This window comes from Bos taurus, chromosome 15, assembly GCF_002263795.3.
Source record: "Bos taurus isolate L1 Dominette 01449 registration number 42190680 breed Hereford chromosome 15, ARS-UCD2.0, whole genome shotgun sequence".
Lineage (NCBI taxonomy): Eukaryota > Metazoa > Chordata > Mammalia > Artiodactyla > Bovidae > Bos > Bos taurus.
The window spans coordinates 74,625,179-74,650,372 of record NC_037342.1 but is presented as its reverse complement, the minus strand read 5'-3'; the positions used below and the strand labels follow the sequence as shown (position 1 = coordinate 74,650,372).

Here is a 25,194-nt window from a genome sequence, read left to right as displayed (position 1 = left end):
TGTGGGTTTATTGCAGAAGATTCAGAAAATGGGGAAAAGTTTTTTTAAAAGCCTGTAATTTGATCGAGATAATCCCATTATTATGTTGTATATAAATGTATTCATCTGCTTTTTAGCCTTGTTGAATGCAGTCATGGGGGTGGGGGGGCACTCGGTCATTCTGTTTCTGAGGTGTCTCTATGACACTGTGGGGACCTGCCCACCTCCAGTGACTATTTCGGGGCAGAAGAACAGGGTGGGCACCCACAAGCCCTTTCCCTAAATAAAACCCTGCAGCTCCCCACTGTGATATCGCACGGGCTTCTCTTACAAAAGCCAAGTGCAGCCAAATACACGAAAATAAGAGTTTTGCAGCCAGAGAAGGGCTATCTCTTGCCCAAGGTCATATGGTGAGTAAAGGATGAGCTGGGATCAGAACCCAGGTCTCCAGATTCCCAGACTCAAGCCTTTCACCAAAGACTGCCCCCAAAGACTGAAATCCTGCTCCCTATGAGCTTACCAGGTGGCCCAGTAGTAAAGTATCCACTTGCCTAGGCAGGAGACACAAGAGACGCAGGTTCAATCCCTGGGTCAGGAAGATTCCCCAGAGTAGGACACGGCAACTCACTCCAGTATCCTTGCCTGGAAAATTCCATGGACAGAGGAGCCTAGTGGGCTACAGCGACTGAGCGCAAGCTCATTAATAATAGCAACACTACCCAAAACTACCGGCACATATTAATACAAAGCACTCACTGTGTGCCAGGTACGTATCACACAGGCTTCACATCCATTGATTCGTATCATTCTCAAACAACCCTATGAGAGACATACTCTAACTGTCTACATTTTAGACGCTGAAACGGATGGGCAGAGGGGTTAAGACCCTTAGGGTGTGCCTAAGGTCACACCCAGCAGGTAAATAACAGAAGCAGAAATGATAGTCCGATTCCAGAGTCCACAACGTTGCCTATGTTTCCTTCTCCACTGTCCTGGGCCAAGGCCAGCTGGACCTCCGGCAGGCTTCTGGAGCATTTACTGCATGAGAAGCAAGAGAACTGGCCTAGGGGACCAGCCCCCTGGACCAATTCACGCTGCCACTTCACAGCGGAGCCAGCAACCGAACCAGGCTTCCTAACGCTCCGTTTCCAGCACTTCATCCACTTTCCTGCACGGGTCCTATGGGCCCAGGTCTGGAATCCTCAGTAACTCCCATCCTGAATCACCCCTCAACACAGCAGGGAAAGTCAGGGGTGGGGCCCAGAGAAAGGCAAAGAAAGAAGCCAGGAAAGAAGCCAGAGGGGCGAGCGGACAGGCCTTCCAGAGCTCCTCACTGGGTGGTCTCCGGGGATGATGTTGGGGGGAGTGGGGTTGGGAGGGCATCTTCCCATCCCCCAGCCCTGTGCCTGCGCCTCATGGGACAGGGCACCTGGCACAGATAACTGCTGACTTGAAGGTGGCTTTTCTGGCTGAGTCAGGGTTCACTAAAGGCCAGAGATGTCCCCATCAGGCTGGGGCTGGAGGAAGTTGGGCTCTTCCCGTCTCAGGAGGGGAAAGGCCAGGCCTCACACGGGAAGCCGAAACCCAGGCTGAAGCAATCCAGCCGCCCTGTTCCCACCTCCCTGGACCCCAGTTCCAGGCCCAGGGTGGGCAGTCCTGAAGGGCAAGGCAGGGGCGTGAGACCCCCGCATCCCGGCCCCAGTCACGGAGGATCTGGCTCAAACTGGGTCCCACTGGGCCACCCTGAGGAGAATCACTTACTCGTTCCAACTCTATTTCCTGAGTGCCCGCTGTGGGCCAGGCTTTGTGCCTGGAGTCGGGACACAGAGATGGACGGGGCCATCCCTGACTGGGAGGGTTCCCAGGGATACTCCGTGTGCCACCAAACAGCAGCCGGGAGGCAAGGGCTCCGGGTTGTCAAGCACAGAGGGAAGAAGGGAAGGGAAAGGAAGGGTTTCGAAGGAAGTCTGCCACTGATGTTCAGACCCACTTCCCCTCAGGAAGCTTAAAGTCACTCTGGGGAAACCCAGGGACCCCCAGGAAGGACACCACGCAGGCGGAAATGACTAGTGTCTTGGGGCACGCACACGAACGCTGGCGAGGGGCAGAGGGCCTGTACGGAAGGCTGGGGCTCTGGGGGATGTTTCTGGGGGCCTGAGGAGCAGCCTGGTACAGCCTAGAAATACTGGCCAGATGTAGAAAATAAGGACAGTGGCAGCTCTCATTGAGGGAGGGTTCACCATGTGCAGGCAGAAAATTGCTAAGCGCTCCACAGGCAGTTTTTTTGTTTTATCCTCATGTCACCCTATGAAGTATTAAGCATTATTATCCCCAGTGCGCAGATTCAGAAACTGAGGCTCAGAAAGGGTCACCTAGCTAGGGATGGGCAGGGCCAAAACGTCAGCTCCAGTTCTTCACCACCATGCTGGTCTATATTCCTAATCTGTGTGGACAGGCAGAAAGAAGCGAGGGTGCTTCAGGTAAGAAGTAGGCAAGGCTAGGAAGTGGGATCGATTACCGTGTGTTTGAGAGGAGTTGCCCAGTTCCACTTTGTACGGACCTTGTGTTTTGTGTGTGTGTGTGTGCGCACACACACACTCACATGTACCCTACTTTGCAAGTGTCCGGTGTTACAGAACTTCCTGAGAGCCAAGTAAAGAATAAGTCATTAGCAGAGCAGGGAAGGACAGACAGCCCAAAGAGGAGAAGGAACTTCTGAAAAGTCACACAGAGGAACCAGGACGAAGTCTAAGGCGCAGACTGCAGGCCTCTTCCCTCCCCTCAACTGCCTCTCCAGGTCAGCCCAGAGTGAATCTGCTGCTCACAGGAAACCCACGGTGTCAGGGGAAACCCGGGGATGAGTCAGGAACCAGGCAGCCCTCAGACACCAAGTGGGCCCGTCACAGAGGCCCTGGGCCTGCGGTCTGCCTCCTCCGAGGCAGTGTCAGGGGGTGAGGGAAAGAGGGAAGCCAGCGTAGCAGGACACTCAGCCCATGTTTACCTCTGGGCTTCCCTTCCTGGCTCCTCAGACCCAGGCCTATGGGAGGGGAAGCCGGTGGGCAGGACAATTCCTGCTGAGATTAAACCAGCGCCCCCCACCCCCAGGGCCCGGCCCTGGCCCTGGCCTGCCCTAGAGAGGGGCCGAGGCTCTTCCCTCCTGCCTGCCTCTCACACAGCCAACTCCTGACCATTTGCTGCCCCCTGAGTTCACCGTGGGGTGGAGGAAGTGGGTTTAAAGATTTGGAGCCAGGGGTCAAGGCCAAGCCCAACCACGGGCCCCAGCGGGCCCCAGATGCTACAGCTCAGAAAGAACACCTGGGGCTTGGGGCTGCCGCCCTCTGCGCCAGGAGGGGCTGTCTGGCTCTCAGAGGGGGACAGGGGCTGCGTCCCCAGGCTTGGGGGGTGAGAAGGTGGGAAGAGCTTCCAGGCAGTGGTTCAAAACTCTGAGGCCTCAAGAGAGAGGGGACTGCCCCACACTGCCGAAACTTCAAAGGAGCCCTGGAGGAACCAAAAAAAATCCCCCCACCACGTGAGAAATGTGTGTTCCCACTGGCTAACCTTTCACCCTGGCCCCTCTGGGCTGGACGAGGAGGGGAGGGGCTGCAGGCACTTCTTCCCAACCACCCAGCTCTCCAGCCCCCGCCCCCTGACGACTGGCTCCTGTTCCCTCCACTGGCCCAGACACCTGTCCTGCATAGGCAAACACAGAGCCTTCTTGGGCGACTCCCTCTCTATCACTCTGTAGCACTCACCACCCTCCCCAGCGCCCGTACCCACCCAACCCAGCCACCTTCCTGAGTGTCTGCCATACTCTTCGGTCTAGGCTGGGTGGGGGATAGAAAGACACGGAGGGCAGATTAGACACTGGGACACTCGCTCTCCCCGCCCCCAACAGCGCCTCCCCCCAGCCCCAGCCCCAGACCTCCCCAAAGCCCCTGTGGGCCCCCCTTCCCCATCACTACCGCCATTGGCTCATTCTCCCTTGACCACTGGGTCCTGAAACCCAGCACATCTGGCAGACTGTCCATCCTAAAGTGCCACTCTGACGAGGTCACTCCCCTGCTCGGAAACCTTCAGCAGCCCTCAAGGTCTATAAAGCAAATCCAAACATTTCATCTTGGCATTCAAAGTCCTCCACGAGTTGATGCAACCTACCATTCTCCCTTCCCATTCCTGCCGAGTCTCAACTCTTCAGCCAGACTGATCAATCAAGCAGTTTCTTCAAAATTCCCTGACCCCTCTTCCCTTTTCCATCAAATCTGAACCCTGGTCTTGGTGGTCAAAAAAGGAGGCACAGTGGTACTGAAGCTGTGCTTATAGTATCTGCTGTATAGCATGGGGGCTACTTTCAAACAAGGTTGAAAAAAATTTCCCCTGAACACGGTGACGCCCTTACCTTCCTCTAGGCATCTGTCTGTACCCAAAACACTGCCTTAGCTGTGGATGCTGAAACCTTCGAAATGCTTAAGGCCCACCCAAGAGTCCACTTGCTCCAGAAACTTTCCTGAAGATCCCTTTGACTCTTCGTCTATCTTCTATCAGAGTTCCCTTGCCTAAGTTCCTTACCAGATTGTAAGCAACTAAGGATGGGGTCAGCGTGTCATCATCCGTCAGTCATCACAGGGGGCGGAGGGGTGGCGGGAGGACTTTCCACTAGATGTTTACTAAGCACCATTGGAAAGGAACATCTCTTCCCTGTGCCCCACACAGGCAACACCTATGACCCCTCTCCCTCCCCACCATACCAAACTCTTAATCTTATGCCACTCAAAAGCTTAGAGAGGGAGTCTGGGGCCCCAAGTTGATCTAAGCCCAAGCAGGACTTGGAATCGCAGGCAGAAAGTCCTGTTCAAGTCTCGACAACTCCAGGAAGCCCCTTCACCCCCTGCCCTGGTTTCTCTAGTGTCTCACCTCTCTTGGGCACCACTCCTCCCATACCTCCACATGCTGTCCCCTCCACATATTCATAGTACAGCCCTCAATCAAACTCTGTCCCATGGTGGTTTAAGTTGTGTCCAACTCTTGTGGCCTCATGGACTGTAGCCTGTAAGGCTCCTCTGTCCATGAGATTCTCCGGGCTGCAATACTGCAGTGGGCTGCCAGTTCCTTCTCCAGTAGCGCTTTCCAGCTGGTTCCAAAGTATAGGGCTCCTCTTGCCAGGAGATGCAAGGAGTCAGTCACCTTCAGTGCCCAACCCTGATCAAACAGATAAGAGGTACACACACTGCCCCTCACCTCCACCCTGAGCCCAGCATGCAATGGGAGAGCTGGATTCTGGCCACCAGAGCAGTTCCATATCCATGACATCGCATCTGGCCTTGAGCTCTGGGTGTGAGTTATCTTCTCCAGCAGAGGCATGGTGGGGGTAGGGACCCTACTGGGAGCAACTCAAAATGAGTGCAGAACCCGAAGGCTATCACCTAGCTCCATCTGATATATAATAGATGTTAAGTAAACATCTGGGGGGTTATTTAGCCAGATACCTAACGACTGGAAGAGTATTACCCAAAACTCAGCTAGTCTTTGGTCTAGACGACACCTCCCCCCAACCCCAAAATGGACAAAGTATTGCTGGTGGCAGGTGGCGAGTTTTGGCTCTCACAAGGTCAGGAGGAGCTTCAGCCAGCCCTCCAAAAACAGTCTCATTCCCAGGCAGGAAGCCAGTCTATCACCTGCCCATCCACATCAGAGCAGCTGTCACACAGGGAGGGCTCACTGGGTGCCTGGCGCCTTGCTAAGCACTGTATACACATTATTGTATTATGTCCTCCCTACCAGGTGGCTCAGTGGTAAAGAATCCGCCTGCCAGTGCAGGAGTTGCAAGTTCAATTCCTGGGTCGTCGGGAAGATCCCCTGGAGAAGGAAATGGCAACCCATTCCAGTATTCTTGCCTGGGAAATTCCATGGACAGAGGAGCCTGGCAGGCTACAGTCCACAGGGTCACAAAAGAGAGGGACACAACTTAGCAGCTAAACAACAGCCACCATCACTACCATTGATTATCATCACTATGCCCATTTTACAAATGAGGAAACTGAAGCATGAAAAGTGACCGGAACCCAAATCAACGTGGTCCCAACTCCCTGACCACCGAACTAGTTACTATGGCCCAACACAGAACACCCACCGCCACCAGGGACAGAAACCTCCAGCCCAAGAAGGAACTTGGCATGCAGCAAGAGCCCCAGGCTCTGGGCTTGATTTTGGGCCGAACGTTTGGTGGGGTTTTCCCTTGTCTTCCCCACTTACCCAGATAAGAATTTGTCCCCTGGCTTCTGCCAGGGGCCTCCCAAGCCTGCTCACCTGGAAAAGCCCTGGGGCGGGGGGCAGGTGGCAAAGTCCCGCTGAGTTTCCCATCCCACGTCTTACTGGGCTCTCAGAGGTGTGGGGAAGGGGAGGCTGAGACTTCCCTGACTTGGGTCTCCACGCCCCCTCTGCCCCCCAGCTTTCCCAGGCCTGTGAGTTCAAGTCCCATCGGAGGAACGAGTGAGACCCTTAAAGCAATGCGCTTCAAGCTCGCAGAGAGTTCGCTTTCCTCACTCTGAGGGGAAACAGACTGTAGTCTGGATGACGCGATCTGAAATACCTGTTGCAGTCCGCTCTCTCTTGCCGGCCTCACCTTCCGAGGGTTCCCAGCGAGAAAGGGCAGTGGAAGCACGGAGTCCACCTGGGTCCAGCCCCTCCTTGTACTGGAACCCGAGAGGTCCAAAGCCGGCTAATCGGGGGTCGAGGGGGAAGCGCCTGGGGTCACACAGATGGTGAGCGGCGGAGCCGGAGAACTGGGAGGGGGGGTGGCGGTCAGGACTTGGGAACTTAAGCTCCTTCTCAATCAACCACCAGCTTGCCTTCGCGGCCAGACCTGTCACTTGTTCCGAGAAAGCTGCCCCGAGCGGGTTCTGGAAATTGGGGGCGAAGACTAACCTTGCTCGTGGTTTGCCGGAGGGCCTCCCCCACCCACTTCTCACCTGCTGCCTCTGCTCTTTTTTTTTTTTTTTTTTGCTCGGAGGTGCAAGCTCAAGAGTCGCCCGCTTGCGCCCCAGTCCTCCGCGTCCGACTGCGCAGCGCCGGGTTCAGTCGCTGGATCGTCCGTCCCCCTCCCGGCGGTCTTCAGAGAACTCAACGGCCTCGGCCTGGCCCCGCCCCATCCAGAGGGCACGCCCCTCGGCCTTCGGACTGGGCCCAAGTCCCGCCCCCAGCCCCGCTCCCAGGCTCTGCCGGAACGTGGCTGGCCTCCCAGCCCAGCCCGGCTCCGCTCGCCTCGGCCTTCCCCCTGCCTCGGGCCCTGTGGCGAGTGGAGCTGTGCCCCTTGCCCCGCCCCGCTTACGGCTCCCCCCAAAAACACTCTTGGTCGGCTCCGCCCCCACGGTCACTCTGGGGATGGGGCCCTCCCTAGGCCTACCCCACCCCACCTCCAGCCCCCGGGTCTTGCCTGGATAAAAAGCTCTCTCTGGCCCAGGCCCCGAGCTCCAGCCCGGGCTGGGTGGGAAGCGCCACCCGCGCCCCACCACTCCCCCGTCTCAGTGCTACCTAACGGTCCCGCCCCCTCCTCAGCCTTCCTCAACATTCCCAGGCTCCTCCCAGGCCGCTGGAAGGTCCTCCCAGCATCCCCGCCTCTGCCTCCCTCAGCTCCGGGGCTATATCGCCCCCGCCACCAGCCCTCCTAGGAAGAGGCCACTCCCTAGGAACGCCCCTTCCCTCGCTTCACCGCCTGTCTAATCCTGCCCTGCCTTGGGAACCCTACCCCGGGCAGGCACGCCTCCGGGGTAAGAGGGGGGTGCCCACATTGGCATTCCAGGGCGGGTGTATCCGGGTGCAACGGGGGAACGGCGGCGTGGGAGCGGCTTGCGTTCCAAGTCCGGGCCTCTATCAAGACGTAGCTTGGACCCAGGCACTATTTGAAAATACTAACAGCCACCACGGATTGAACTCTATCGGCCAGGCTCTATGCCAAACTCTGGCTTAAGAAGAGTACTTTACAAGGACTGGCCGTTGAATTCACAGGACTCTGGCCAAATGTTGCGTCCGTTTTACCGATGAGCAGCCTGAGGCTTAGAGAAGGGAAGTCAGGGGCCTCCCGAGTCTCACACGGGTGGTGAGCAAGACCCAGCCCCAGGGCCGTGAATCATAAGGCTTGATACTGCACCAGCTTGTCTGGACTGGCCCCTGGAGAAGTAGCCCAGACTAGCCAGCTACTGAGACAGTTCTAGCAGGCTGCCGGAGGTAAGGGGAGGAGGCGTGGGTTGATGAGCTGGGTGGCAGGGAGGGGTTGCTGGTCCATCCCTGTGAAGGTGGCTTTCTCTCTTGAGAAGAAATGGCTCAGAGTTAAGATGGGTGGCAAAAGATCTCCAGATGGCTGTGGTACCCCCCCCCACTTGGATCCCATCGCCAGCCTTGGGTCCCTGTGTAATGACTAGAGCCATTGACCTGTCTTGCTGACAAAGCTCTTTCGCTCCCATTATCTCACTGACATCTCACAAGAACGCCATTGTGGGGAGGGTATGATTATGCTGGTGTTGCCTGGGTGGAGTAGGCTGGGGAGCTGGATCCCTGCCCAGCAAGGTGGTTCCCGAAGCACGGTCCTCAGACCAGCAGCAGCAGCAGCAGTGGTAGCATCTGGGAACTTGTTAGGAACATGTGTTTGGGGGCCCATCTCAGATCTACTGAATAAGAAACTCTGAGGGGTGAGCCTAGCAAGTTTGCTTTAACAAGGCTTCAGGGTGATTCTGAGTCACACTCAAGAACCACTGTGAGAATCACAAAGACCAGGGAGGCTCCTGGGAGCCTTGTGACCCAAGGCAAAGCAAGGAAGGTACTTAATTAACCTCTCTAGACCGAGCCCTCGAAAGGGAAAATCATGGGAACAATCTTGAGGGTGGCTTTTGAGGATTAAATGTGGTAATGCCCATGAAGTGTTTGGCTACTCTTAGATACCCTCCCTGCTCAATAAATAACTGTTCTCTTTCTAGTAAAAAGTCTCCTTCATAGAATCTCCACATGAAGCTGGAGGAGTGGGGTTGGGGAGTCCTCTAAGCCTAGAAATGCCCCATGGTGTTGTCCTTCCTAGAAGGACACCGTCTTTCCTGCAGAGTGCCAAGAGCCTAAAAAGCCCTGGGTGATATTGATTCTGCTGGTGCACGGACCACACTTTGACAACCATGGTGCTATTCTGCCTTGGGCTGGATTCCCACTCCCCACCCAAGCCAATCCGTGCAAAATGGCCATAAACTACCTTCCTTTCCTACCCTGCTCCAGATCCCCTTCCCTCAAGCTGGGGGTGTTGGTGATGGTGATGGGCAGGTGGCTAAACAGCTGGATTCCATCATCCCTCCCTACCCCCTTCCTCGACTGAACGGAACTGAAAATAAAACATGTCTGTTCTTCTGCCGTGAGAAATATTCTTTACAATGACCAAGAAGGCCATGCTGAAATTTCGAATTCTTGTACTGTTTGGAATTCTGTGCGGGAACGTGATGGTGTGGAGTAAGTTGGCCCTGACCCCAGCCCTTGGTGCCACCCACCCCAGTTTGCTTCCTAGCTCCATCTCTGCCCTGTGTCACAAGTAGCCTAGGACACTGGCCTGTGAACACCCCAGCCCACAGGCCCAAACTCCGTCTACACAACTTGCCTACAGCTACCACTAGTCACATCTCTAGGGGTGCAGAGGGGGGCATGTTGTCCCCCTGGATGGACCTGGAGAAGTTGCTCATATACATCCTAAAACTATGCTTGGGCCATTTAGGCAGTGCTATCTAGGTTTTTAGATACCTGAAGCATGATAGAGGAGGGGTTGGGGTGCAGGCTCTGGGTAGACACAGGTGGCCTCCTGTCCAGGGTGATGAGTGGCACTGCCGTTCAGCCTGGTCTTCCCAGCACCTAGCCTAATGCCAGGCACACACTGGAAGCTTAAGGTACAGTCATTGAGTATATGCGTGTCTCAGTCATTTAATGAAATATAAAGTTGGGTTGGTTTTCCAGCATTTCCTTCCAGCCAGAGTCAGCCTTTGTCATAACTTGCCTCAGGCATTTTTTCTGGCAGAGAGCCGAGCCACCTCTAGCGAGAAATTACAGATAGAAGTCTTTTGGGAAATCTCCAATCCATTTCAGAGGTGAATCTGGGAGTTCTGGAGGCAGGAAAAGGAGCAAGAAGAACTACTCTAGAAAGACTTAAGGCAAGCCTTCAGATGACCAACTTGGAGGTAGGGGAGACAGTGGTTATGGCAAGACCTCCAAAGGGTGTGGTTGTGGGGGTTTCAGCCTCTCAAAAGATTCTCCACTCCAGAGGTGGCTCAGGAGCTGCAGAGCAGGAGATCTGAAGGTCCTTGTGTGGTGCAAGAGCATGGGTGTCAGGGTTTCACTGATGCCTGGCCCAAGGTAAGTGGCCAAGACATTTTATAGCTCTGGGGGAAAAATGGAGGGCAAGAGGTGCATCTGTTTCTGATTGTTGTGTAATAAACCACCAATCATTTATTCAGCCCACGAATCTGCCGTTGGGGGTTGGTTCCATAGGGAAGGCTTCTCGCTGCTCTACGCGGTATCAACCTATTCAACTGGAAGTCAAGGATCCGTTTTCAAGATGGCACACTCACCCAGCTGGCTAGCAAGTTGGAGCTGGCTGTCGGCTGGGAGCTCAGCTAGAGCTGGGGACCTGTTCCTCCCCATGAGGCCCGGCAGGCTGCTGGGGCCTCCTCACAGCAAGGTGGCTGGGTTTCAAAAGCTAAGAGAGATCAAGATAGAAACATGTGACATTTTGTGATGTTTAACAGCCTAGCCTCAGAAATCATGTTGCATCACTTCCTTTGTATTCTGTTAGTGGTGTGTGCATGCTAAGTTGCTTCAGTCGTGTCCAACTCTTTGAGACCCTATGGACTGCAGCCCGCCGGGCTCCTCTGTCCATGGGATTCTCCAGGCAAGAATACTAGAGTGGGTTGCCATGCCCTCCTCCAGGGGATCTTCCCAATCCATGAATCGAACCCACGTCTCTTGCGTCTCCTGCATTGGCAGGCGAGTTCTTTACCACTAGCGCCACCTGGGAAGCCCTCCTAATAGTAGAGGGAATCACAAAGTTCCACTTGGTTCAAGGGAGGGGGCATAGTCTCCTTCTCTCTGTGAGGGGTTGCAGTGTCCTAGAAGCGCTTGCAGGACAGAAAATATTGTTGCAGATATTCCTGTTGGCAGGAGAATCAATCTGAAAAATACAATCTGTTTTGAGCAGGACCTCAGAATGACTGTAGTAGAAAGTCCTCTGGTGGGAACTGAGAGTCTGAATTAAGCTGATTTCAAGGAAAAGGTGCCCAATATTTGCTCACACAACCATTTGTGCACAAATAAATCAGAACTCTGGCAACAGACACATAGTCTTGAGTGTTTGGGTTGTTTAGGATCGTCCTTCTTCAGAGTCCTCAGAACTTCGGCCTGTACTGTGTCTCTAAAGTTCTAAACTCAAATAGCAACCGTTGGATCCTCGTAACAACAATCCTGGGAGGTACACACTATTGATTCCCATTTCTAAGACAGGGGAATGGAGGCCCTGAGAAGGTAGGTAATCAGCTCAGGGTCGTATAATTAGTAAGTGACAGAGGAGAGAGAAGTGAGAGTTTATAGCCAACCCAGTTTTCAGTCACAAGAGACAGACTCCAATTGGAAAGGCCCAAGTTGGGCAGGATACAGACATCCAGATGCTGACCACCAGCACCAAGCCACAAGGTCTATCTCTGAAGGCTCACACTGAATCAAAGAGCTGCCCCCCGGGGTCTTAAAAACACCCACCTTCCTGCCTGAGAAGCAGGAAAAATGCTGGTCTCTGGGGAGCTGGGCTCCACCCTTGCTTGGCACACACCTGCTCCTTGCTGTGTCCTCTTTCTGAGTCTTGGGCCAGGAAGTGGTCAATAGCAATTTTTCAAGCCTGGGTCTATGGTTGAGCACGGTAATGTCTGCATTTGAATGGGCTCAGCAGGGCCAAGGCCTTCACTTTCTTCTCCAAAGGACTGGATGAGGATCTAAAAAGCTGGGTTAGAGCTGGGACAGGACCCGAAGTGAAAGCGAAATTCACTCAGTCGTATCCAACTCTTTGCAACCCCATGGCCTATACAGTCCATGGAATTCTCCAGGCCAGAATACTAAAGTGAGTAGCCTTTCCCTTCTCCGGGGGATCGTCCCAACCCAGGTATCAAACCCAGGTCTCCCCCATTGCAGGCAGATTCTTTACCAACTGAGCCACAAGGGAATCCCCAAGTTCCCACCAAAGGGACTGAGCCACTGGTTTCTTTCTTTTCTTTTTTTAATTTTCTGTCTCAGCCATTTAACAAAGATCATTTAGACCCCTGCTTGCCCCCTATTACATCTGAAGGTCTGAGGGTTAATCCCATACAGCCCTGGCCTCATGGGGCTTTTGGTACATTTGGGAAGCTGACCCAGAAACCAGGGCAGGGGTGTCCCACAGCGTAACAGCACCAAGCATGATGGCAACATTAACAACAGAGCCTCCATTCTTAAAGTTAGCTCTTACCATGCACCAGACGATTTAAAAATGGCTATGAGTATATTTAACTAATTGGATAACTAGCGTTTGTGTAGTGCCTTATATATTAAAAGGGTCACAAAGGTGGCTCAGACGGTAAAGCGTCTGCCTGCAATGTGGGAGACCCAGGTTTGATTCCCGGGTCGGGAAGATCCCCTGGAGAAGGCAATGGCACCCCACTCCAGCACTCTTGCCTGGAAAATCCCATGGACAGAGGAGCCTGGTAGGCTACAGTCCATGGGGTCGCAAAGAGTCGGACACGACTGAGCGACTTCACTTTCACTTTACATATTGTAAAGCTTTTTTAAAAACACCTCGGGCAACTGTTTGTTAAAGGATGTCTCCCCATCCTCAGTTCCCTGTTACATCTGTTGTTTTCCGCTTTTGGGCATCAGGTCAACCCCATGGCAGGGGTTGGACACCCCAAACAGTCATGAGCCCACATGCCAATGAATGTTCGTTTATTTATTTATAATTGAGATGCATGCGTCTTGATTATAAATAAATGTGGAGATGTATGCTTCTTAATTACATATGTTATAAATAAACGGTAGCATTTCTGTTATAAATAAAAATCAAGATGTAGACCTCTCGATTATAAATACGTAAATAAGTGGCAGCACCTAGCTCCCATTTGGCATAGTTTGAACTGTATGCGAAATCAAAATTTTTAAAAAACAAGATAAAAAATCAAAAATATTCAAGATACGTAAAACATGCACAAACATAAAAATCAATAGACAACCCTCTTATTTTCTCCTTGAACCCCAGTAAACCCTATTGGAGACCGTCTCTCATGGCCTCTGTGCCCACAGGGAAGAGCAGAAAAGAAGAAAACAGAGAAGGCTCCTCTGGGCAACCCTATTTCAGTGTCTTTAAATACGCCTACATCCCTGAGATGGATGGGGAACTGTTACCAAAATGGGGCCAGAAATGGCGGCTCTCACACCTGCCATTGGGTGGAGCTGCACAAGACCAGCGTGAGAGCCTTCCCTAAAGGAGGTGCAAGGCCAAAAAGAACGCTCCCGTGACCCCAAAAGCCGAGGGTGTGGACAGTGTCCTCCATAGTAAAGTTGAGGATGCCAAAGCTCAGAGAATTGAATTGAGAAAAAAAAATTTTGCTTTTGTCATGAGTATTTCATCATTGGGGATTTCACAATATTTAGATGTACAACTTCTGAGAAAGAAACAGAAAGTCCAGAACACCCTGATGTGCCTTCTGATAGGGCAACAGCTAGTGGACCTGAGTATGACACCCCCTTTGTCTGTAACGTACACCCCCCAGCTGACCACAGTCCCCACCTCTCCCTATTGCCTACCTGCCTTGCTCTCCTCATCTCTGTGGGGCCTGCCTGGTTGCGGTGGGCAACTGAGCTTGCAAGTCCTGGGCTCAGCACAGGCTGGTTGAACTGGCGTTCGTACTGAGAGCTCTCTGGGTAGCAGCACTGCCTCACAGACCTCTGCCAGAAGACACCACAGACTTCCTTCCCTTCTCCCCACGACCCTCCCTAAGAAAGCTGCAGTGTTAGCACTGTTCTCTGTGAGAGATGGTTTAAGCTCAAGTCCCTGCCCTGATAACTTTCTGGCCAGATGACCTTAAGCTTGCATCTTCACTTGTCTGGGTCTGTTCCCTCGTCTGTAAGCTGCAGGCAACATACACGCAACATTTGCTACAGTGGGGCATTAAGGTGGACCAGTCAGTCGTCTCCGAGTCGTTGCTTTCACTAGCAGGCGTGTAGAAACTACAACGAAAAGAAAACATTAAAAAACTTTTCGCCGGCTATCCTCTGAAATGAGCATTGAGCGCCGTCTGGTGTCTGTAGCTCTCAGTGCAACTGATCAAGAGAAGCTTGGAGAGGAGAGGCTGGGGGGAGAGGCAAGGGTCCCCAACCTGCACCCTGGGCCTCGGGTCAGTTCAGGCTCCCAGGAGCAGAGTACAGGCCCAACCTGAGGGCCAGGCAAGGGCGGCTGTGGAATTAGGTCTCCTTAGGGGGTTCCAGCTGCAGAGTCCTTACCCAGTGCAGACAGAAACTTGGCCTGGGATGTGGGAGCCAGTGTTAGTTGGCCTGCAGTGCCTTTGGGTGTCTGAAGGCCTTGAAGATCGATGACTCTTGTTTAATAATGGTGATGAAAATATATTTAGTAGGCATTGAGATGATATTCAGTAGGCAGTGAAATAATATTATAGTAGGCATTGTATGGAGGAGATACCCCACGTCCAAGGGCAGAGAAGCCCAAGCAAGACAGTAGGGGGGTGAAGTCGCATTTAGAATCAAACCCCATACCTGCCAGAGAGGCTCAGAGGGCTCAAACAAACCTTATGCACACCAGGGCCCAGGGACCCCACAGAGACTGAGGCACAACTGTGTCTGAGTGTCTCCTGTGGAGGAAAATTCTCAAAGAGATGGGAATACCAGACCACCTGACCTGCCTCTTGAGAAATTTGTATGCAGGTCAGGAAGCAACAGTTAGAACTGGACATGGAACAACAGACTGGTTCCAAATAGGAAAAGGAGTACGTCAAGGCTGCATATTGTCACCCTGCTTATTTAACTTATATGCAAAGTACATTATGAGAAAGGCTGGGCTGGAAGAAGCACAAGCTGGAATCAAGATTGCTTGGAGAAATATCAATAACCTCAGATATGCAGATGACACCACCCTTATGGCAGAAAGTGAAGAAGAATTCAAGAGCTTCTTGATGAAAGTGAAAGAGGAGAGTGAAAAAGTTGGCTTAAAGCTCAACATTCAGAAAACTAAGATCATGGCATCTGGTCCCATCACTTCATGGCAAATAGATGGGGAAACAGTGAAAACAGTGTCAGACTTTATTTTTTATGGCTCCAAAATCACTGCAGATGGTGACTGCAGCCATGAAATTAAAAGATGTTTACTCCTTGGAAGGAAAGTTATGACCAACCTAGACAGCATATTCAAAAGCAGAGACATTACTTTGCCAACAAAGGTCCATCTAGTCAAGGCTATGGTTTTTCCAGTGTTCATGTATGGATGTGAGAGTTGGACTATAAAGAAAGCTGAGCGCTGAAGAATTGATGCTTTTGAACTGTGGTGTTGGAGAAGACTCTTGAGAGTCCCTTGGACTGCAAGAAGATCCAACCAGTCCATCCTAAAGGAGATCAGTCCTGGGTATTCATTGGAAGGTCTGATGTTGAAGTTGAAACTCCAGTACTTTGGCCACCTGATGCGAAGAGCTGACTCATTTGAAAGACCCTGATGCTGGGAAAGATTGGGGGCAGGAGGAGGAGGGGACGACAGAGGATGAGATGGTTGGATGGCATCACCGACTCAATGGATGTGAGTTTGAGCAAGCTCTGAAAGCTGGTGATGGACAGGGAGGCCTGGCGTGCTGCAGTCCATGAGGTCGCAAAGAGTCGGACACGACTGAGTGACTGAACTGACTGACTGAGGCATTAAAAACACAGGAAGTCGAGTCTAGCTGTTAATGCAGAAAAATTTACTAAACAGCACTTGCAAAGCCCCCTGAATTGTTGAGTGGATTTGGGGTTGGCTAGAGATTCAGGCTTGAGCTCAGTTTCCAGGAATAAGGCCTCAAACTGCACTACATGCTTCTGCGTGCTTTGTCGCTCAGTCGTGTCTGACCCTTTGTGACCCTGTGGGCCATAGCCCGACAGGCTCCTCTGTCCACGGGTTTTTTTTCAGGTAAGAATTACTGGAGTGGATTGCCATGTTCCCCTCCAGGAGATCTTCCCAATCCGGGGACCTAACCCTCATTTCCTGTGTCTCCTGCACTGCAGGCGAATTCTTTACCCACCCAGCCATCAGGGAAGCGCAAACCATGCTGCAGCACTGGCGCAACAGGACAACTGTCCCCTTCGCACCCTCCTCCTGATTCCCCTCTACCCCAGGACCTGCAACCCTTGGGAGCCCGCCACCTCTGTTATGACAGCGAAATACAGAAGCTCCTTGCAGGGCCTGTTCCCTCCGAATGCAAGCCTTGCAGGCGAGTGTCAGACCCAAGGCCCCAAGGCCGCTGGCCTGCAGGTGCCAGGGAGGCTGGGATTTGAGAGTTCTGATGCTCACTCAGGGAGGCAGAGCTTGCAATGTGGGGATTTCTTCCAGTATAGAAAGATTATCCAAAAGATGCAGGGGGGTGTGAGTATGACAAGTGTCCACTGCAGCTCCTGCTGATGGAGGGTGTGCCACACACCAGGCTCCGGACATTGTCCCATCTTATCCTCACACTCACCCTCAGAGGTAGGGGCAATTACCACCCCTGTTTTGTGGAGACAGAAACTAAGGCTCGTGTGTTTAATTAAACGTAATGAATAAGATCTCGCAGCTGGGAAGTGGCAAAGCCAGGAACAAGTCAAGATCAGTTGAGCTCAGTTAAGTCACTCAGTCGTGTCTGACCGTTTGCAACCCCATAGACTGCAGCACACCAGGCTTCCCTGTCCATCACCAGCTCTCAGAGTTTGCTCAAACTCATGTCCACTGAGTCGGTGATGCCATCCAACCATCTCATCCTCTGTTGTCCCCTTCTCCTCCCACCTTCAATCTTGCCCAGCATCAGGGTCTTTTCCAATGAGTCACTTTTTCGCATTAGGTGGCCAAAGTATTGGAATTTCAGCTTCAGCATCAGTCCTTCCAATGAATATTCAGGACTGATCTCCTTTAGGATGGACTGGTTGGATCTCCGTGCTGTCTAAGGGACTCTCAAGAGTCTTCTCCAACACCACATTTCAAAAGTATCAATTCTTCAGCACTCAGCTTTATTTATAGTCCAACTCTCACATCCAAACATGACTACTGGAAAAACCATAGCTTTGACTGTATGGATCTTTGTCTGCAAAGTAATGTCTTTGCTTTTTAATACACTGTCTAATCTGTAGTCACCATCTGCAGTGATTTTGGAGCCCAAGAAAATAAAGTCTCTCACTGTTTCCATTGTTTCCCCATCTATTTGCCATGAAATGATGGGACCAGATGCCATGATCTTAGTTTTTTGCATGTTCAATTTTAGGCCAGTTTTTTCACTCTCCTCTTTCACCTTCATCAAGAGGCTCTTTAGTTCCTCTTCGCTTTCTGCCATAAGGATAGTGTCATCTGCATATCTGAGGTTATTGAGATATCTCCTGGCAATCTTGATTTCAGCTTGTGCTTCATCCAGTCCAGTGTTTCTCATGATGTACTCTGCATATAAGTCAAATAAGCAGGGTGACAGTATACAGCCTTGATGTACTCCTTTCCCAATTTTGAACCAGCCCGTTGTTTCATGTCCAGTTCTAACTGTTGCTTCCTGACCTGCATACAGATTTTGCAGGAGGCAGGTAAGGTGGTCTGGTATTCCCATCTCTTGAAGAATTTTCCACAGTTTGTTGTGATCCACACAGTCAGTCTTTAGCATAGTCATTGAAGCAGAAGTAGATGTTTTTCTGAAATTCTCTTACCTTTTCTATGATCCAATGGATATCAGCAATTTAATCTCTGGTTCCTCTGTCTTTTCTAAATCCAGCTTGAACATCTAGAAGTTCTTGGTTCAAGTACTGCTAAAGCCTGGCTTGGAGAATTTGAGCATTACTTTGCTGGCATGTGAGATGAGTGCAATTGTGTGATATTTTGGGCATTCTTTGGCATTGCCTTTCTTTGGGATTAGAATGAAAATTTATCTTTTTCAGTCCTGTGGCCACTGCTGAGTTTTCCAAATTTTCTGGCATATTGAGTGCAGCACTTTTACAGAATCATTTTTTAGGATTTGAAATAGCGAAGGCAATGGCACCCCACTCCAGTACTCTTGCCTGGAAAATCCCATGGATGGAGGAGCCTGGTAGGCTGCAGTCCATGGGGTCGCACAGAGTCGGACACGACTGAGAGACTTCACTTTCACTTTTCACTTTCATGCATTGGAGAAGGAAATGGCAACCCACTCCAGAATTCTTGCCTGGAGAGTCCCAGGGACGGGGGAGCCTGGTGGGCTGCCGTCTGTGGGGTCACACAGAGTCAGACATGACTGAAGTGACTTAGCAGCAGCAACTGGAATTCCATCACCTCCACTAACTTTGTTCATAGTGATGCTTTCTAAGGCCCACTTGACTTCTCACTGCCGGATGTCTGGCTCTAGGTGAGTGATCACACCATCGTGATTATCTGGGTCATGAAGATCTTTTTTGTGCAGTTCTTCTGTGTATTCTTGCCACCTCTTCTTAATATCTTCTGCTTCTGTTAGGTCCATACCATTTCTGTCCTTTATTGAGCCCATCTTTGCATGAAATGTTCCTAATTCTCTTGAAGTGATCTCTAGTCTTTCCCATTCTATCTTTTTCCTCTATTTCTTTGCACTGATTGCTGAGAAGCCTTTTTTTTTTTTTTTTTTAATCTCTCCTTGCTATTCTTTGGAACTCTGCATTCAGATGGATATATCTTTCCTTTTCTCCTTTGCCCTTCACTTCTCTTCTTTTCTCAGCTATTTGTAAGGCCTCCTCAGACAGCCACGTTGCCTTTTTCCATTTCTTGTTTTGGGGGATGGTTTTGATCCCTGCCTCCTGAACAATGTCATCAACCTCCATCCATAGTTCTTCAGGCACACTGTCTATCAGATCTAAACCCTTGAATCTATTTATCACTTCCACTGTATAATCCTAAGGGATATGATTTAGGTCTTACCTGAATGGCCTAGTGGTTTTCCCTACTTTCTTCAATTTAAGTCTGAATTTTGCAGTAAGGATAATTGGGAACAAAAGTACCCTTTACCACCAGCTCTTCTAGCACTGAGAGCTGCATTCTAGGCAGCAGAGTTAACATATGAACCAGTTGCAAAGCAACCGAATGCCAAAAATCACACCTAACACTAATTCACATTTAATGATCGTGCATTCTTTCATTCCATACCTGTTTGAGTGTAGACAATTCTAGCACCGAGAGGGTGGTCATGGGTCCTGCCTTCTTGGAGCATCTTACCATCCACTGATGGATAGACAATGATATATGTAATACGGCAGGTGGTGGGTATGGCGTGGGTTGCCCTGCCCTCTCCAGTATTCTTGCCTAGAGAATCCCATGGACAGAGGAGCCTGGTGGGCTACAGTCTGTAGGATCACAAAGAATCAGACACAACAGAAGCGACTTAGCGCACATACAGTGTGTGTGTGTGTGTGTGTGTGTGTGTGTGTGTGTGTAGATTAGACACTCCTGAAGCAGGGGAAACGGTAGGGAGTTTCTGGAAGAAGGAAGGTATTTCATGTAACAAGTCAAGGAAGCCCATGTGAGAAGGTAACACGTGAGCAGAGCCCTGAGTGAAGTGAGGGAGGAAGAGCATCCCAGACAGAGCAGGCCCCTGTGCAAAGGCCCTGGGGCTGAGGCTAGGTTGGAATAGGATGCATGCAGGGCAAGTAATAAAAAATGAGGCCAGAGAGGTGGCAGAGGCAGGTGCTGGCTGGTCTTCCAGGCTTAGGCTTTCCTCAGAGCAGGGAAATGGCATGATCTGAGTCCTGTTTCAATGGGATCCCTCAAGCTGCTGGATTGAAAACAGACCTCAGGGAGGCAAGGCTGGAAGAGGGGAAACCAGAGAGGGTGCTCCTGCAATAATCTGGGTGGGAGATGACCTGGACTGACCACGGTGGCCCAGCAGGCATGCAGTAGCACATTCATCGGCTTAGATATATCCCCAGGAGCAGCCGGCAGTCACAATGAGAGGAGCCCAGAAAACATTACCAACACATGCAAAAAGATGGAAATCATAAAGAGAAAGGGAACGTATACTGTAGAAAGCCCAGTTGAGAAAAGCTCCAAGTGAGCCCAAACCCTAGCCGCCGGGTTTGGAAAATGCTGGAAAAGTGGAAATAATCCGGTTCAAGGCTCTTCAAAGCAAGTTTTACGGTGATGAGCATCTTCATAGCTTTGTGGATGTGCCTGGGATCCCCTAGGGTGGTGCCATGAGTTCACACCCCACCACTCGCTTCCTCCGGCAACTCTGTACTCAACTGTTTAATATATATATATATCAGATTCTGAAGGGCCACACAGACACACATGCTCAAAATGACCTAAAAAAATACTTACCCAAACTTCAGTCTCTAATGAACCAACTCCTTGTCCTGATTCTGTGGACAGCGGCACGAGAACGTTTGCACAGCCGGTAGATACAGGGCAGAGACCGTGTGAGCAGGAGCATCATCTCAGCGATTGCTGGTGGATACAGGGCAGAGACCGTGTGAGCAGGAGCATCATCTCAGCGATTGCCGGTAGATACAGGGCAGAGACCGTGTGAGCAGGAGCATCATCTCAGCGATTGTCCCCAGAGAGCTACATCCAGCGTCCACACCGTGTGATGGACCACGAGCCACCACCGTCACCTTATTAACAATAATAATACACATTATTAAGTGTACTCATTTCCCTTCTACGAAAGGAAAAAAGCCTGGGAAGAAAGAAGGTGAGTCCAGAGGCCTGGAATGTCTAATCTACTAGTAGGAAAGCTCAGTAAGCGAGGAAATGAGACTTCATGTGCCCACACGTGGGCCTCCACCCACTGAACATACTTTTTTTTCATATATGAGAAAGGAAAGATATTTATAAAGGTGTTACTGGACGTTTGATTTTAACATTGTCTTTGTAGTAGACACATGCTCATATACACTTGTTCCGTTCTCAATTTCATCATAAATAAAAGAAGATAAAAATAGAAGGACTAATTCCTAACTCACTCTATGAGGCTAGGATTACCTTAACACCAAAAACAGACAATGGCATTATGAGAAAAGAAGACTACAGACCAGAATCTCTCATGAACGTAGATGCAAAAATTATCCACAAAAATCTTAGAAAACAAATGCAAAGCTAACAATGCCTTCTGGTCTCCCGCTGTGTCCTCAGCAACTAGGACAATGGCTGACACATAGCAGTTATTTATAAACACTTTTCAGTGAATTGATTGGCTCCTGAGGCAAATTAGAATCATATCCCATCCCCAACCTCCAAGTAGATTACGGGCTAGGCCTGCGGCCGTCTGATCTTCATGGCAAAGGCCAGTCACTTTTCCCCTCTTCCCTCCTGTCCTCTACTAGCCCAGTTCAGCCCCTTCACTCTGATCACAGCCTCTAGTCTTGAGCCTCTGGGGCCCATCAACTGAAGAAAAATGCACAACCTAAGTTGCAGGTTATGTTTCATCAGGGACCTTACTGAGAACTGTAGCCTGGGAGACAGCCTCTCAGGCATCCTTGAGAAACTGCTCTGAAGAGGTAAGGGAGGATCCAGTATTTGTAGTTTTGCTGAAAAAAAAAAAAAAATGTAGTCAAACATTAAAAGATTACTAATTGCTAATCATAAAAAGATATCTCAAGTTAATAATCTTCAGTTCAGTTCAGTTCAGTCGCTCAGTCGTGTCCGACTCTTTGTGACCCCATGAATTGCAGCACGCCAGGCCTCCCTGTCCATCACCAACTCTCAGAGTCCACCCAAACTCATGTCCATCGAGTTGGTGATGCCATCTAGCCATCTCATCCTCTGTCGTCCCCTTCTCCTCCTGCCCCCAATCCCTCCTAGCATCAGAGTCTTTTCCAATGAGTCAACTCTTCTCATGAGGTGGCCAAAGTATTGGAGTTTCAGCTTTAGCATCATTCCTTCCAAAGAAATCCCAGGGCTGATCTCCTTCAGAATAATCTTAGTGATTTTCTATGTATGGGAAGATGCAAGAGTCTGAGTTCACTGAAATTATTGCTTAGTTATACATCTTAACTCTCGAGGACCGGTACCTGTTTTTCTTCGCCCTGAATGCCCCTGAGGGTGTGCCATGGGGCGCAGCTGCAGTGGCTGATGGCCTGATGGCATGCAACATTTGTCGTTTCGTGGAATGGCAGGTAGTATTTTTTGTCCACAGCCCACCTCGGAATAATCATTGCAACGTGCAAATTTAATTTTCCTCTTGGTTTAAAATCTGTCACCATCTCCATGTGAGGTCAACAGCTGTTGATGACTCCTTGGGTGTCCAGAGGAGGTGAAGGATGGGCTGAACAAGCGTGACTCCTACGACAACCCCCTTCTTTTCAGCCAGAGAAGCCTTACTTGTATAAGCTGTCCCCAGAGGCAGTGTGACACCAAGAAGAAGGGCAAGGCTTATAAAGCCAACCTGTGCATGTACATGCCTGCTCAGTCGTGTCCGACTCTGTAGACTCTATGCGACCCCATGGAATGTAGCCCGCCAGGCTCCTCTGTCCCTGGGATTTTCCCAGCCAGAATCCTGGAGTGGGTCACCATTTCCTTCTCCAGGGGATCTTCCCAACCTTGGGACTGAACCTGTGTCTCTTGCATTACAGGCAGATTCTTTACCTCTGAGCCACTGAGGAAGTCCTGAGTTCAAATCCTGACTCTGCATCTCTCAATCTGTGTGACCTTGGCCAGGTTGCTCAACTTCTCTGAACACCCATTTCACAAATGAGGCTAATATTACTACCATGTACTTGATATCACAGGGTCTTCCCAGATGGTGAAGAAGCCACTACCAATGCAGAAGATGTGGGTTTGATAAGATCCCCTGGAGGAGGAAATGGCAACCCACTCCAGTATTCTAGCCTGGAGAGTCCCATGGACAGAGGAGCCTGGCGGGTTACAGTCCATAAGGTTGCAAAGAGTCGGACACGACTGAGTGACAGCATATGCATGATATCCCATGTTGCTAGTAATATACTTACTATCTGAAAATGGAGCTAATGACACCACCTGTCTCCTAAGGCTGTTGGGAAGCTTCAATGAGTTTCTTCAGATAAAGCACTTTGGACTGTGTCTGGCCTGTAGTAAGTGTTCAGGAAGTGTCAGATATTACTGTAAATTACACTTCTGTATTGGATTAGTTTGCCCTGACTAAAAGGAAAGGCTGTGAAAATTTGGTTTTCATACTTTACATTGCAATTATTCTTATATAAGAATATTATATGCTTGACGTTTCTTGAGGGAAGCTTCTCTCTTATGCTGGAGGTTTCTTGAGGGCGAAGATCAAATTTAGCTCTGTGTCCCTGACACCTTGAATTGTGCTTGGCAAAGAATAGGCCTTCCATAAATGCACACTGAGGGAGGGTGGAGAGGAGAGAAACTGCCCTGGTTCTTTTCCAGGGCTACTCTCAGAGCATTTAGCAGCATGTCATACTTATGAGCTGCCACCAGGTGTCGCCCTTGTCTCTGAAATGGGGGTACTTCATGGCCTTGGGCCGTGGTCCAGGCTCAGGCAAGGGCACAGGAAGGGGACACGGGAAGATGCTGCTGGCTCAGTGCATGGGCAGGAGAGGAGTTTTTCAATATCCAGGGGAAAGCACTGGGAGAAGCATGAAAAATCTCACCATAGCAAGCCTCATGCACTGTGGAGTCCTCAGGCCTGGGTTCTGGTCCTTGCAGGGAACATCAGGAGGGTCCCTTCAACCTTTTAAGCCTCAGTTTTCCTCATCTGCCAAGTGGGGGCAATAAAGCTACCACTGGACATAGGCAGGCCCTACTGGATAGTCGATAAGGATTTGATCTGCTTTATAGTTTCCTTGTTGGTCTTTAAGTTGAAATTTCCCCTGCATTTGGAGGGATACCGGGGGCATTTGCAGACACACTGGAAACGTTTTTGGGTGCCTCTTTTGAACCCACTTGGATAGAATGAAGATCTTTCTCAAGAGGCAACCATACTAGGGCTAAGGGGATAAGGCCATGGAGTGGACAGTCCTCTCTCACCTCTGTCCCCTCAGCCTCTTTGGCTGTATGACTCGAGCAAATCTCTTCTCCTCTCTGGGTCATTCTCTCCTTAAATGGGATGGGCGAAGGTCAGGAGTTCGCAAGCTGATCTTTAGCAGCAGATACTGCATTGAGCCACATCCCCTGTGGAGTCAGATGTGGGAGCAGATAAAGCAAGACTGTCAGGGTCTGGAGAGGCCAGGAGAGGAGCTATGAGCCCTCTGACCACCCCGCTCCTGCAGTGACCCTGAACATCCCCAAGGTCCCCTCCAAGTGCAGTTCGATGACTGTGTAGGTCCTCCTCTCCCGGCCATGCCGCTGTCCTCACCCACCCCCGGGACTTCCCATCCCCTGAACTTTCCTCACAGTCTCAGGCCCAGGGCATGTGAGGCTTGGGGCTTAAGGCCCCCTGGCAGGGGCCACCAGCTTCATCCATCATTTTCTGTAGATGGGAAAGTGATGGAGAGGCGATCAGGGACTAGTCCAAGGTCTCCAGAGCCTGGGAGGTGGCTGAGCTGGGGCTGGAAGCCAGGTCCATGGACTTCCCGGCCTGAGCTGGGTCCTCTTCACCAAACTGCACCCCACCTCTGTCCCTCACCCTAGAGCCTCTTCCAGGCTGCTGGAGAGGGGGCTGGATGTCCATAGGTGCCAGGCTTGGTGTTGGGGCCAGTGGGAAGCCAGCCGGTCTCCGAAGGTCACCACCTTCACGGTCCCCTCCCGGTGGCTAATCAGCTCCAGGCCTGGCCTGCCATAGCTCCCAGGATGCTCTCGAGCTGGGACCTCACTCCAGCCAGCTCCCAACTCCCTGGAGCTGGGATGAGCCCTGCCTCCAAGCCTGCAATGCTCACTGCTCAGCCCCATCCAGCCCTTGCTTCTCCCGACGCTTTCTTTCTCCACACTCTGCCCTCTTGAGGACATTTGAGGAATTACCCAGGCCCTGCAGGGCTCGCAAGCTGGTTGCTTACAGCACTCACAAGACTTGGCCCTTGCAGGGACACCCTTGGGTTGCGCCTGAG

The 25,194-nt window shown here is 51.0% G+C and overlaps 1 protein-coding gene and 1 non-coding gene across 9 annotated transcripts in view; one reads left to right on the top strand and one right to left on the bottom strand.

Moving 5' to 3' along the window:
* CD82 (CD82 molecule) overlaps window positions 1-7,508 on the bottom strand; it is a 56,337-nt gene extending 48,829 nt beyond the window's left edge. For 2 of the 8 annotated variants that reach the window (XM_059874610.1, XM_059874609.1), the window contains exons 1-2: window positions 6,945-7,063; window positions 6,566-6,758 (exon numbers count right to left, since the gene is read on the bottom strand). The gene's annotated coding sequence lies outside the window, so the exon portion shown is untranslated. 8 annotated transcript variants of the gene reach the window in all.
* On the top strand, window positions 4,215-4,337 carry LOC112441672 (small nucleolar RNA SNORA61). Its single transcript, XR_003029537.1, has one exon. It is a non-coding gene; the product is annotated as a small nucleolar RNA SNORA61 (small nucleolar RNA).
* Window positions 7,509-25,194: the final 17,686 nt, after the last annotated feature.